Genomic DNA, 13,532 nt, shown 5'->3' on the forward strand with positions numbered 1-13,532 from the left:
TGTTAAAGATTTCATGATATTAAAACTATTGATTGTCTTAAGATATATCATGACATATTTCACACACTTCCTCTGAAGACTTATATTATATTTCATACCATCCTCGACTTACATTTGCAGTTAGGCTCTAATACCATGTTGAGTTTCGGATCTGCTACAAATGTATTAACACTACCATTTCTGTTGGTATGTATTTTACAATTGCAACTACCTCTTATGTTTAAGAGAGAGAGAGAGAGAGAGAGAGAGAGAGTGGACATATCCGTTCATGGGACATGTCTGTTCATTAACATGATTAAAATCTCTTAGTTATATATTATATATTATAAATATATAATATCTCTTTATACACAATTTCTTAGTTTTATATATATATATATATAAAACTTGATGTAATTTATCCAGGTAAAGCTACAAAACATTAACAAATTGTATAAGGGTGCAATTTTTATGTAGTGTTGTATTAAGTACTCTGAAGACCTATATTTATATTCTTTTTTTATAGCTAATTTGGAGATGTTTCACTGCAATGATTCTTTCATCACAACAAGAAGTTTTGACACATTTGATCTAATGCACTCTAATTTCTAGTTAATTTGTTGTTTCCATGTGCTTATTTGTCTCTATGCATTTCTAGACACGTTGGCCTTTTTTTACTAGTTAACGTTAATGCTTAACTAAACATGGTAATATATTTTGGCAACATCAGCAATTTTAGTGTTGTGAGGGCATGTTGCTCATTATTCTCATGTATTAATAAAGTCTTATAACTTTAAGAAAAAAAATTGATAAGCAAAGCCAATTACTTCATTCTTTCCTGTCATTTTGATGAAGTTTTCATGGTGCATTATTTATTGACAGAGGAATCATGGCTTTGAGTCATGTAAAAATGCATAATGGCCAATGTGGTGTTTGGTTGTGCCTATTGAAATTGTCGCACACAAAGTATCATGGATGCTAGTGTTGGTGTTGCCTTGATAGGAAAAAGGTTGTTAAATGGTTATATATTATATGTTCCAAATTAATGACGTGATCTCTTTAGTACAAACTAATGTAGATTTTGTATAGTAGGGGAACAATGGAAGCAGATATTTCAAGTGGGTTGATGATGTCTACTCTACAATTACACATGACAAAGGAAATGAGTGCAAATTGTGTAAGGCGTGGAAGGTCACAAAGCTATAATTACTTCAACGGCCAAAGCTAAAATAATCTTCTTATGTTGCTTTCTATGTGTTATTATTGGCCTTGTATGTTGGATCCATATCCAACAAGTTGATGCAGACATAAATTCAACGGAAGCAATATCAAAAATGAACTAGTGCCAGCAAGAAATATATATTGAAATTTCTTCTTAATTAATTCTTCAAATGAATAGTAAATAAATTTGCTCTCCTACAGATTTCTTCTCCCGTAATTTCATATTCCAAAGACTTTCCCTAAACCTAAACCTAAAACTCTATTTATACTTGCTAAGACAGTCTACCAAAAATTCTAGATTATTACAAAATAGGAAAAACACTCTATAGAATACTCTAGATTGATATAGAATGGGGAAGAATGACCCCATAATGATCTGAACAAATTGCAAGAAAAGATCTTATCCTAATGAAAAAATCGAAATAAATTTCTCGACTCGACACGTGCATAAAACTTGACCTAAATACTTTATGTGGGTGCTCCTGCACCACAAGTGCTCTTGATGAGCTGGATTCCCTACCTTTTGGAGGTAGGGTCATTCATGAGGTGTAATGTTATTGTGAGAAACACAAATTGATATGTGAGTAGTATATGGCATGTATTATTATTTTTAAAATACATAGTGTAATCCGAATTGTTGAAGCTCAGTCATAATTAAGAATAGCATGATCTAACTATGAGAGTCTATATTCTAGAATGGAAGTTTCATAGAAGGAACCACAATGTGAAATAGGTTTATTATATTGTATGAATAAGTAGTGAATATTTACATAGTTGTTATATATCAAAAAAAATTAAACCAGTTTTGTTCTGTCTGACTACAACTAAGAAGTTCTTGCATAGGTATGAAACATAGATACAGTTGGGAGTAAAACATGGATTGTTGTTCAACTTGAAGTTGAACTAGTGGAAACAAAATTTGTGGCATATTTTCATAGTATTATTGTCACTGTTGAATGTTGTAGCTACTACCCAAGAGGAAGGAACATGTTTTGCCTACATTGTGAAAGGTACATAAGGTTGGCAATATAAAGAAGGTAATTGCAAACAATGGGTATAGGGTATGTGCAGGATCATGGTGTACCAAACTATGGCCTTAAGTGGCAGTGAAAAATTAGCAAATCAGGTTTATGTCAACTTGACACATAATTTTGAAGTGGTTATGGACTTTATATTAAAAAGTTGTAAGAAAATAATCTGTAAGAAATTGAATGTAGTTTCTAAAATACCAGGCCTTATTAGGAGAAAAAAATAATTAATTGGTCAAAACTTTGAATTTTAATGCAGTACTAAGAAAATTTCAGGGCGAAAATAAAAAGTAGGTGTATGTCTGACCACCTTAATCAAAATCAAATCATAATATTTTTTTAATATAATTATAGATATGAAAATTAGACTCATGCCCGGATGTGACGCATATTTCTCGGTATTTGTATTCCAAATAAATAATTAACTATGAATTTTCTACCAAAACTTTTTCGGAAAAAAAAAATCTCATGTCTGACCACCCTAACTAATAGAAAATTTTACCAAATTTAAATTTTTTTTTTTTTTCTTATACTAGCCGAAGTATAGAATGTGACACAACTTTTAGATTTAAAAAATGTTATACCATTTGAAAGTTATAGCTATTTTTCAATCAGTATGTCAATCAGCACTTTACAATTATCTTCATTGATAATTAACTAATAAATACTTATCAAACTCAGAATTTGACAGAAATTATATTTATGGAATCTAGAGATCGATATTAAAAAACTCTTCCTTTTATTCAATTTCAGTCAAAATAACATTGTCAGACGGCTACCCGAATTCTGAGTATCACTAAAACCCTCTTCAAACACGTCTTTTGGGTTGACCAAGTAGGCTTGGTATTTACCAAGCCAAATCAAATATCTGATTGCAAATCGGATATCCGATTTGAAATCAAATATCCGATATGTTGAGGTGGGCAAATTTAAAATCTCAACCCATTTTGGAGGGAAATTTGGGTTTAAACGTCACAACTTATTATTTCTAAATTATTTCACTTAAATTACTATGTAAAGATGTATATATATATATATATAATAACGTAATGTAAAGATATAAGATATAATCTAACAATATATACTAATATATTATTTTAATATTATTACAATCTATAAATATAATTTATATTATTATTATTTTTACTAAATATAATAACATAATTTATATATATATAAAATACGTATTATATATTATTATATTAATATGTATGTTATTAATAAATATATAATAACGTAATATTTTTATTAAATATAATATGTATTATATATTATTATATTAATATGTATAATAATATTATATATATATAATAACGTAATATATTAAATATAAATATATAATATGTATTATATATATTATTATATTAATATGTATGTTATTAATATATATATATATATATAATAACATAATATTTTCATTAAATATAATAAAGTAATACATATATATGTTATTAATCTATATATAATAATGTAATATTTTTATTAAATATAATAATGTAATATATATATATATATATATATGTTATTAATAGATATGTATATTATTAATATATATGAGTCAAAGGGGGTCATAGGTCAGCCATTGATCCCGTTTGACGCATTAAACGACGACATATATCCTTCGGGGTCCTAAGAGCCCTAGGGACATATTAAAATAGTTAATATGCGTCAAAGGGGGTCATAAGGTGACCTATGACCCCTTTTGATCGATTAAATGACGATATATGTCCCTACGGGTCTTAGGACCCCAAGGGACATATTTGAATCATTCATATGGGTCAAAGGGGGTCATAGGGTGACCTATGACCCCATTTGACCCACTAAATGATGACATATGTCTCTAGGGGTCCTAGGACCCCTAGGGACATATTCGAATGGGTAATATGGGTCAAAGGGGATCATAGGTCCCTTTGACCCATTAAATGATGACACATGTCCCTAGGGGTTCTAGGACCCTTAGGGACATATTCAAATGGGTAATATGGGTCAAAGGGGGTCATAGGGTGACCTATGACACGCTTTGACCAATTAAACGACAACATATGTCTCTAGGGGTCCTAGAACCCCTAGGGACATACTCGAATGGGTAATATAGGTCAAAGGGGGTCATAGGGTGACCTATGACCCTCTTTGACCCATTAAATGACAACGTATGTCGGTAGGGGTCTTCGGACCCCTAGAAACATATTCGAATGGGTCATATGGGTCAAAGGGGGTTTTGACCCATATGAATGATTCAAATATGTTGCTAGGGGTCCTAGGACCCCTAGGGACATATTTGAATCATTCATATGGGTCAGGGGGGTCATAGGTGACCTATGACCCCCTTTGACCCATTAAATGACGACATATGTCTCTAGGGCTCCTAGCACCCCTAGGGACATATTCAAATTGTTCATATGGGTCAAAGCGGGTCATAGGGTGACCTATGACCCTCTTTGACCCATTAAACGATGACATGTCTTTAGGGGTCCTATAACCCCTAGGGACATATTCGAATTGTTCATATGGGTCAAAGGGGGTCATAAGGTGACCTGTCAAAGGGGGTCATAAGGTGACCTATGACACCCTTTGACCCATTCAACGACGACATATGTCCCTAGGGGTCCTAGGACCCCTAGGGACATATTCGAATCGTTCATATGGGTCAAAGGGGGTCATAGGGTGACCTATGACCCCCTTTGACCCATTAAACGACGACATACCCCTTTGACCCATATGAACGATTCGAATATGTCCCTAGGGGTCCTAAGACCCCTAGGGACATATTCGAATCGTTCATATGGGTCAAAGGGGGTCATAGGGTGACCTATGACACCCTTTGACCCATTAAACGACAACATAGGTCCTCATGGGTCCTGGGACCCCTCAGGACATATTCGAATCATTCATATGGGTCAAAGGGGGTCATACGGTGCCCTATGACCCCCTTTGATCCATTAAACGACGACATATGTCCCTAACGGTCCTAGGGACATATTTGAATGAGCCATATGGGTCAAAGGGGGTCATAGGTAACCCTATGACCCCCTTTGACCCATTAAACGACGACATATGTCCCTAGGGGTCCTAAGACCCCTAGGGACATATTTGAATCATTCATATGGGTCAAAGGGAGTCATAGGGTGCCTTATGACACCCTTTGACCCATTAAACGACGACATATGTCCCTACGGGTCCTAGGACCCATAAGGACATATTTGAATCGTTCATATGGGTCAAAGGGGGTCATAGGGTGACTTGTGACCCCCTTTGACCCATTAAACAACGACATATATCCCTAGGGGTTCTAGCACCCCTAGGGACATATTAGAATGGGTAATATGAGCCAAAGGGGGTCATAGGGTGACCTATTACTCTCTTTGACCCATTAAACGACAACATATGCCTCTAGGGGTCCTAAAACCCCTAGGAACATATTCGAATGGGTAATATGGGTCAAAAGGGGTCATAGGGTGACCTATGACTCTCTTTGACCCATTAAACGACAACATATGTTGCTAGGGGTCCTCGGACCCCTAGGAACATATTCGAATGGGTCATATGGGTCAAAGGGGGTCATAAGGTGACCTGTGACCTCCTTTGACCTATTAAATGACGACATATGTCTCTAGGGGTCCTAGAACCCCTAAGGACATATTCGAATTGTTCATATGGGTAAAAGGAGGTCATAGGTCCCCATTGACCCATTAAACGATGACATATGTCCCTAGGGGTCAGGGGACCCCTAAGGACATATTTGAATTGTTCATATGGGTCAAAGGGGGTCATAGGGTGACCTATGACTCCCTTTGACCCATTAAATGACGACATATGTCCCTAGGGGTTCTAGGACATCTAGGGACATATTCGAATGGGTAATATGGGTCAAAGGGGGTCATAGGGTGACCTATGACTCTCTTTGACCCATTAAACGACAACATATGTCTCTACGGGTCCTAGAACCCCTAAGGACATATTCAATGGGTAATATGGGTCAAAGGGGGTCATAGGTTGACCTATTAACCTCTTTGACCCATTAAACAACGACATATGTCGCTAGGGGCCCTCGGACCCCTAAGAACATATTTGAATGGGTCATATGGGTAAAAGGGGGTCATAGGGTGACCTATGACCCTCTTTGACCCATTAAACGATGACATATGTCTCTAGGGGTCCTAGAACCTCTAGGGACATATTTGAATTATTCATATGGGTCAAAGGGGGTCATAGGGTGACTTATGACTCCCTTTGACCCATTAAACGACGACATATGTCTCTAGGAGTCCTATAACCCCTAGGGACATATTCGAATGGGTAATATGGGTTAAAGGGGGTCATAGGGTGACCTATGAACCTCTTTGACCCATTACACGACAACATATGTCGCTAGGGGTCCTCAGACCCCTAGAAACATATTCGAATGGGTCATATGTGTCAAATGGGGTCATAAGGTGACCTATGACCCCCTTTGACTCATTAAACGACAACATATGTCTCCGGGGGTCCTATAACCCCTAGGGACATATTCGAATTGTTCATATGGGTCAAAAGGGGTCATAGGTCACTTTGACCCATTAAACAATGACATATGTCCCTAGCGGTCCTAAGACCCCTAAGGGTATATCTGAATCGTTCATATGGGTCAAATGGGGTCATAGGGTGACCTATGACCCCCTTTGACCCATTGAACAATGACATATGTCGCTAGAGGTCCTTGGACCCCTAGGAACATATTCGAATGGGTCATATGGGTCAAAGAGGGTCATAGGGTGACATATGACCCTCTTTGACCCATTAAACAATGACATATGTCTCTAAGGATCCTATAAACCCTAGGGACATATTTGAATTGTTCGTATGGGTCAAAGGGGGTCATCAGGTGACCTATGACCCCCTTTGACTTATTCAACGACAACATATGTCCCTAGGGGTCCTATCACCCCTAGGGACATATTCGAATCGTTCATATGGGTCAAAGGAGGTCATAGGGTGACCTATGAGACCATTTGACCCATTAAACGATGACATATGTCCTTAGGGGTCCTAGGACCCCTAAGGACATATTTGAATTGTTCATATGGGTCAAAGGGGGTCATAGGTTGCCCTATGACCCCTTTTGACCCATTAAACGACGACATATGTCCTTAAGGGTCCTAGGGACATATTCAAATGGGTCATATGGGTCAAAGGGGGTCATAGGGTGACCTATGACCCGCTTTGACCCATTAAACGATGACATATGTCCCTAGGGATCCTAAGAACCCTAGGGACATATTCGAATCGTTCATATGGGTCAAAGAGGGTCATAAGGTGCCTTATGACACCCTTTGACCCATTAAATGATGACATATTTCCGTAGGGGTCTTAGGACCCATAGGGACATATTTGAATCGTTCATATGGGTCAAAGGGGGTCATAGGGTGACCTATGACCCCTTTTGACCCATTAAATGATGACATATGTCCCTAGGGGTTCTAAGACCCCTAGAGACATATTTGAATGGGTAATATGGGTCAAAGGGGGTCATAGGGTGACCTATGACTCTATTTGACCCATTAAACGATAACAAATGTCTCTAGGGGTCCTAGAACCCCTACAAACATATTCAAATGGGTAATATGGGTCAAAGGGGGTCATAGGGTGACCTATGAACCTCTTTGACCCATTAAACGACAACTTATGTCGCTAGGGGTCCTCAGACCCCTAGGAACATATTCGAATGGTTCATATGTATCGAAGGGGGTCATAGGGTGACTTATGACCCCTTTGACCCATTAAATGATGACATATGTCTCTAGGGGTCCAAGAACCCCTAGGGACATATTCGAATTGTTCATATGGGTCAAAGGCGGTCATAGGGTGACCTATTACCCCCTTTGACCCATTAAATGACGACATATGTCTCAAGGGGTCCTATAACCCTTAGGGACATATTCAAATCGTTCATATGGGTCAAAGGGGGTCATAAGGTGACTTATGACACTCCTTGACCCATTAAACATCGACATATGTCTCTAGGGGTACTAGAACCCCTAGAGACATATGTGAATCGTTCATATGGGTCAAAGGGTGTCATAGGGTGACCTATGACCCCTTTTGACAAAATTAAACGACGACATATGTCTCTACGAGTCCTATAACCCTTAGGGACATATTCGAATTGTTCATATAGGTCAAAGGGGGTCATAGGGTGACCTATGACACTCTTTGACTCATTAAACGACGACATATGTCCTTAGGGTTCTTCAAACCCCTAAGGACATATTCGAATTGTTCGTATGGGTCAAAGGGGGTCTTAGGTTGTCCTATGACCCTCTTTGACCCATTAAATGATGACATATGTCCCTAATGGTCCTAGGGACATATTCGAATTGGCCATATGGGTCAAAGGGGGTCATAGGGTGACCTATGACCCCCTTTGACCCATTAAACGATGACATATGTCCCTAGGGGTCCTTAGACCCTTAGGGACATATTCGAATCGTTCATATGGGTCAAAGGGGGTCATAGGGTGCCTTATAACACCCTTTGATCCATTAAATGATAGCATATGTCCCTAGGGGTCCTAGGACCCATAGGGACATATTTGAATCATTCATATGGATCAAAGGGGGTCATAGGGTGACATATGACCCCCTTTGACCCATTAAACGATGACATATGTCCATAGGGGTTCTAGGACCTATAGGTACATATTCGAATGGGTAATATGGGTCAAAGGGGGTCATAGGGTGACTTATAACTCTCTTTGACCCATTAAACGACAACATATGTCTATAGGGGTCCTAGAACCCCTAGGAACATATTCGAATTGATAATATGGGTCAAAGGGGGTCATAAGGTGACCTATGACCCTCTTTGACCCATTAAACGACAACATATATCGCTAGGGGTCCTCAGACCCCTAGTAACATATTGGAATGGGTCATATGGGTCAAAGGGGGTCACAGGGTGACCTATGACCCCCTTTGACACATTAAGATGACATATGTCTTTAGGGGTCCTAAAACTCCTAGGAACATATTTGAATTGTTGATATGGGTCAAAGGGGCTCATAGGGTTACCTATGACCCCCTTTGACCCATTAAACGATGACATATGTTTCCAGGGGTCCTATAACCCCTAGGGACATATTCGAATCGTTCATATGGGTCAAACGAAGTCATAAGGTGCCTTATGACACCCTTTGACCCATTAAATGACGACATATGTCGCTAGGGGTCCTCGGACCCCTAGGAACATATTCGAATGGGTCATATGGGTCAAATGTGGCCATAGGGTGACCTATGACCCTCTTTGACCCATTAAACAACGACATATGTCGGTAGGGGTCTTCAGACCCCTAGGAACATATTTGAATGGGTAATATGGGTCAAAAGTGGTCATAGGGTGACCTATGACTCTCTTTGACCCATTAAATGACAACATATGTCGCTAGAGGTCCTCAGACCCCTAAGAACATATTTGAATGGGTCATATGGGTCAAAGGTTGTCATAGGGTGACCTATGACCCCCTTTGACCTATTAAATGACGACATATGTCTCTAGGGGTCCTAGAACCCCTAAGGACATATTTGAATTGTTCATATGGGTCAAAGGGGGTCCTAGGTTCCTTTTGACCCATTAAACAATGACCTATGACTCTTTTTGACCCATTAAATGACGACATATGTCCTTAGGGGTTCTAGGACTCCTAGGGACATATTCGAATGGGTAATATGGGTCAAAGGGGGTCATAGGGTGACCTATGACTCTCTTTGACGCATTAAATGACAACATATGTCTCTACGGGTCCTAGAACCCCTAGGGACATATTCAATGGGTAATATGGGTCAAATGAGGTCATAGGTTGACCTATGACCCTCTTTGACCCATTAAACAACAACATATGTTGCCAGGGGCCCTCGGACCCCTAGGAACATATTCGAATAGGTCATATGGGTAAAAGGGGCTCATAGGGTGACCTATGACCCCCTTTGACAGATTAAACGATGACATATGTCTCTAGCGGTCTTAGAACCTCTAGGGACATATTCGAATTATTCATATGGGTCAAACGGGGTCATAAGGTGACTTATGACCCCCTTTGACCCATTAAACGATGACATATGTCTCTAAGAGTCTTATAACCCCTAGGGACATATTCGAATCGTTCATATGGGTCAAAGGGGGTCATACGGTGACCTATGACTCTCTTTGACCCATTAAATGACAACATATGTCTCTAGGGGTCCTAGAACTCCTAGGAACATATTTGAATGGGTAATATGGGTCAAAGGGGGTCATAGGGTGACCTATGAACCTCTTTGACCCATTGCACAACAACATATGTCGCTAGGGGTCCTCAGACCCCTAGAAACATATTTGAATCGGTCATATGGGTCAAAGGGGCTCATAGGGTGACCTTTGACCCATTAAACGACGACATATGTCTCTGGGGTTCTTATAACCCCTAGGGACATATTCGAATTGTTCATATGGGTCAAAGGGGGTCATCAGGTCACCTATGACCCCCTTTAACCCATTCAACGACGACATATGTCCCTAGGGGTCCTATCACCCCTAGGGACATATTCGAATCGTTCATATGGGTCAAAGGAGGTCATAGGGTGACCTATCAGACCATTTGACCCAATAAATGACGACATATGTCCTTACGGGTCCTAGGACCCCTATGGACATATTTGAATTGTTCATATGGGTCAAAGGGGTTCATAGGGTGCCCTATGACCCCCTTTGACCCATTAAATGACGATATATGTCCTTAAGGGTCCTAGGGACATATTCGAATGGTGACCTATGACCCCCTTTGACCCATTAAACGATGACATATGTCCTTAGGGGTCCTAAGAACCCTAGGGACATATTTGAATCATTCATATGGGTCAAAGAGGGTCATAGGGTGCCTTATGACACCCTTTGACCCATTAAATGATGACATATTTTCCTAGGGGTCTTAGGACCCATAGGGACATATTTGAATCGTTCATATGGGTCAAAGGGGGTCATAGGATGACCTATGACCCATTTTAACACATTAAACGATGACATATGTCCCTAGGGGTTCTAAGACCCCTAGAGACATATTTGAATGCGTAATATGGGTCAAAGGGGGTCATAGGGTGACCTATGACTCTCTTTGACCCATTAAACGATAACAAATGTCTCTAGGGGTCCTAGAACCCCTACGGACATATTCGAATGGGTAATATGGGTCAAAGGCGGTCATAGGGTGACCTATGAACCTCTTTGACCCATTAAACGACAACCTATGTCGTTAGGGGTCCTCGGACCCTTAGGAACATATTCGAATGGTTCATATGGGTCGAAGGGGGTCATAGGGTGACTTATGACAACCTTTGACCCATTAAACGACGATATATGTCTCTAAAGGTCCAAGAACCCCTAGGGACATATTTGAATTGTTCATATGGGTCAAAGTGGGTCATAGGGTGACATATGACCCCCTTTGACCCATTAAACGATGACATATGTCTCTAGGGGTCCTATAACCTTTAGGGACATATTCAAATCGTTCATATGGGTCAAAGGGGGTCATAGGGTGACCTATGACACTCTTTGACCCATTAAACGTCGACATATGTCACTGGGGGTCCTAGGACCCCTAGGGACATATGTGAATCGTTCATATGGGTCAAAGGGTGTCATAGGGTGACCTATGACCCCCTTTGACCCATTAAACGACGACATATGTCTCTACGGGTCCTATAACCCTTAGGGACATAATTGAATTGTTCATATAGGTCAAAGGGGGTCATAGGGTGACCTATGACACCCTTTGACTCATTAAACGACGACATATGTTCTTAGGGTTCTTCAGACCCCTGAGGATATATTCGAATTGTTTGTATGGGTCAAAGGGTGTCTTAGGGTGCCCTATGACCCTCTTTGACCCATTAAACGATGACATATGTCCCTAAGGGTCCTAGGGACATATTCGAATGGGCCATATGGGTCAAAGGGGGTCATAGGGTGACCTATGACTCCCTTTGACCCATTAAACGATGACATATGTCCTTAGGGGTCCTTAGACCCTTCGGGACATATTCGAATCGTTCATATGGGTCAAAGGGGTTCATAGAGTGCCTTATGACACCCTTTGACCCATTAAACGATAACATATGTCCCTAGGGGTCCTAGGACCCATAGGGACATATTTGAATCGTTCATATGGGTCAAAGGGGGTCATAGGGTGACATATGACCCCTTTTTACCCATTAAACGATGACATATGTCCATAGGGGTTCTAGGACCCATAGGTGCATATTTGAATGGGTAATATGGGTCAAAGGGGGTCATAAGGTGACTTATAACTCTCTTTGACCCATTAAATGACAACATATGTCTCTAGGGGTCCTAGAACCCTTAGGAACATATTCTAATTGGTAATATGGGTCAAAGAGGTCATAAGGTGACCTATGGCCCTCTTTGACCCATTAAACGACAACATATGTTGCTAGGGGTCCTCGGACCCCTAATAACATATTGGAATGGGTCATATGGGTCAAAGGGGGTCATAGGGTGACCTATGACCCCCTTTGACACATTAATGACAACATATGTCTTTAGGGGTCCTAAAACCCCTAGGGGCATATTCGAATTGTTAATATGGGTCAAAGGGGCTCATAGGGTGACCTATGACCCCCTTTGACCCATTAAACGATGAAATATGTTTCTAGGGGTCCTATAACCCCTAGGGACATATTCGAATCGTTCATATGGGTCAAAGGGAGTTATAGGGTGCCTTATGACGCCCTTTGACCCATTAAACGACGACATATGTCGCTAGGGGTCCTCGGACCCCTAAGAACATATTTGAATGGGTCATATGGGTCAAAGGGGGCCATAGGGTGACCTATGACCCTCTTTGACCCATTAAATGATGACATATGTCGGTAGGGGTCCTCAGACCCCTAGGAACATATTCGAATGGGTAATATGGGTCAAAAGAGGTCATAGGGTGACCTATGACTCTCTTTGACCCATTAAACGATAACATATGTCGTTAGGGGTCCTCGAACCCCTAAGAACATATTCGAATGGGTCATATGGGTCAAAGGCTGTCATAGGGTGACCTATGACCCCCTTTGACCTATTAAATGACGACATATGTCTATAGGGGTCCTAGAACCCCTAAGGCCATATTTGAATTGTTCATATGGGTCAAAGGGGGTCCTAGGTCCCCTTTGACCCATTAAACGATGACAAATGTCCCTAGGGGTCTTGAGACCCCTAAGGACATATTTGAATCGTTCATATTGGTCAAAGGGGCTCATAGGGTGACCTATGACTCCCTTTGAC

The sequence above is a fragment of the Cupressus sempervirens genome, chromosome 11 (genome assembly GCF_028749045.1).
Source record: "Cupressus sempervirens isolate cs-2001-9-10 chromosome 11, ASM2874904v1, whole genome shotgun sequence".
Lineage (NCBI taxonomy): Eukaryota > Viridiplantae > Streptophyta > Pinopsida > Cupressales > Cupressaceae > Cupressus > Cupressus sempervirens.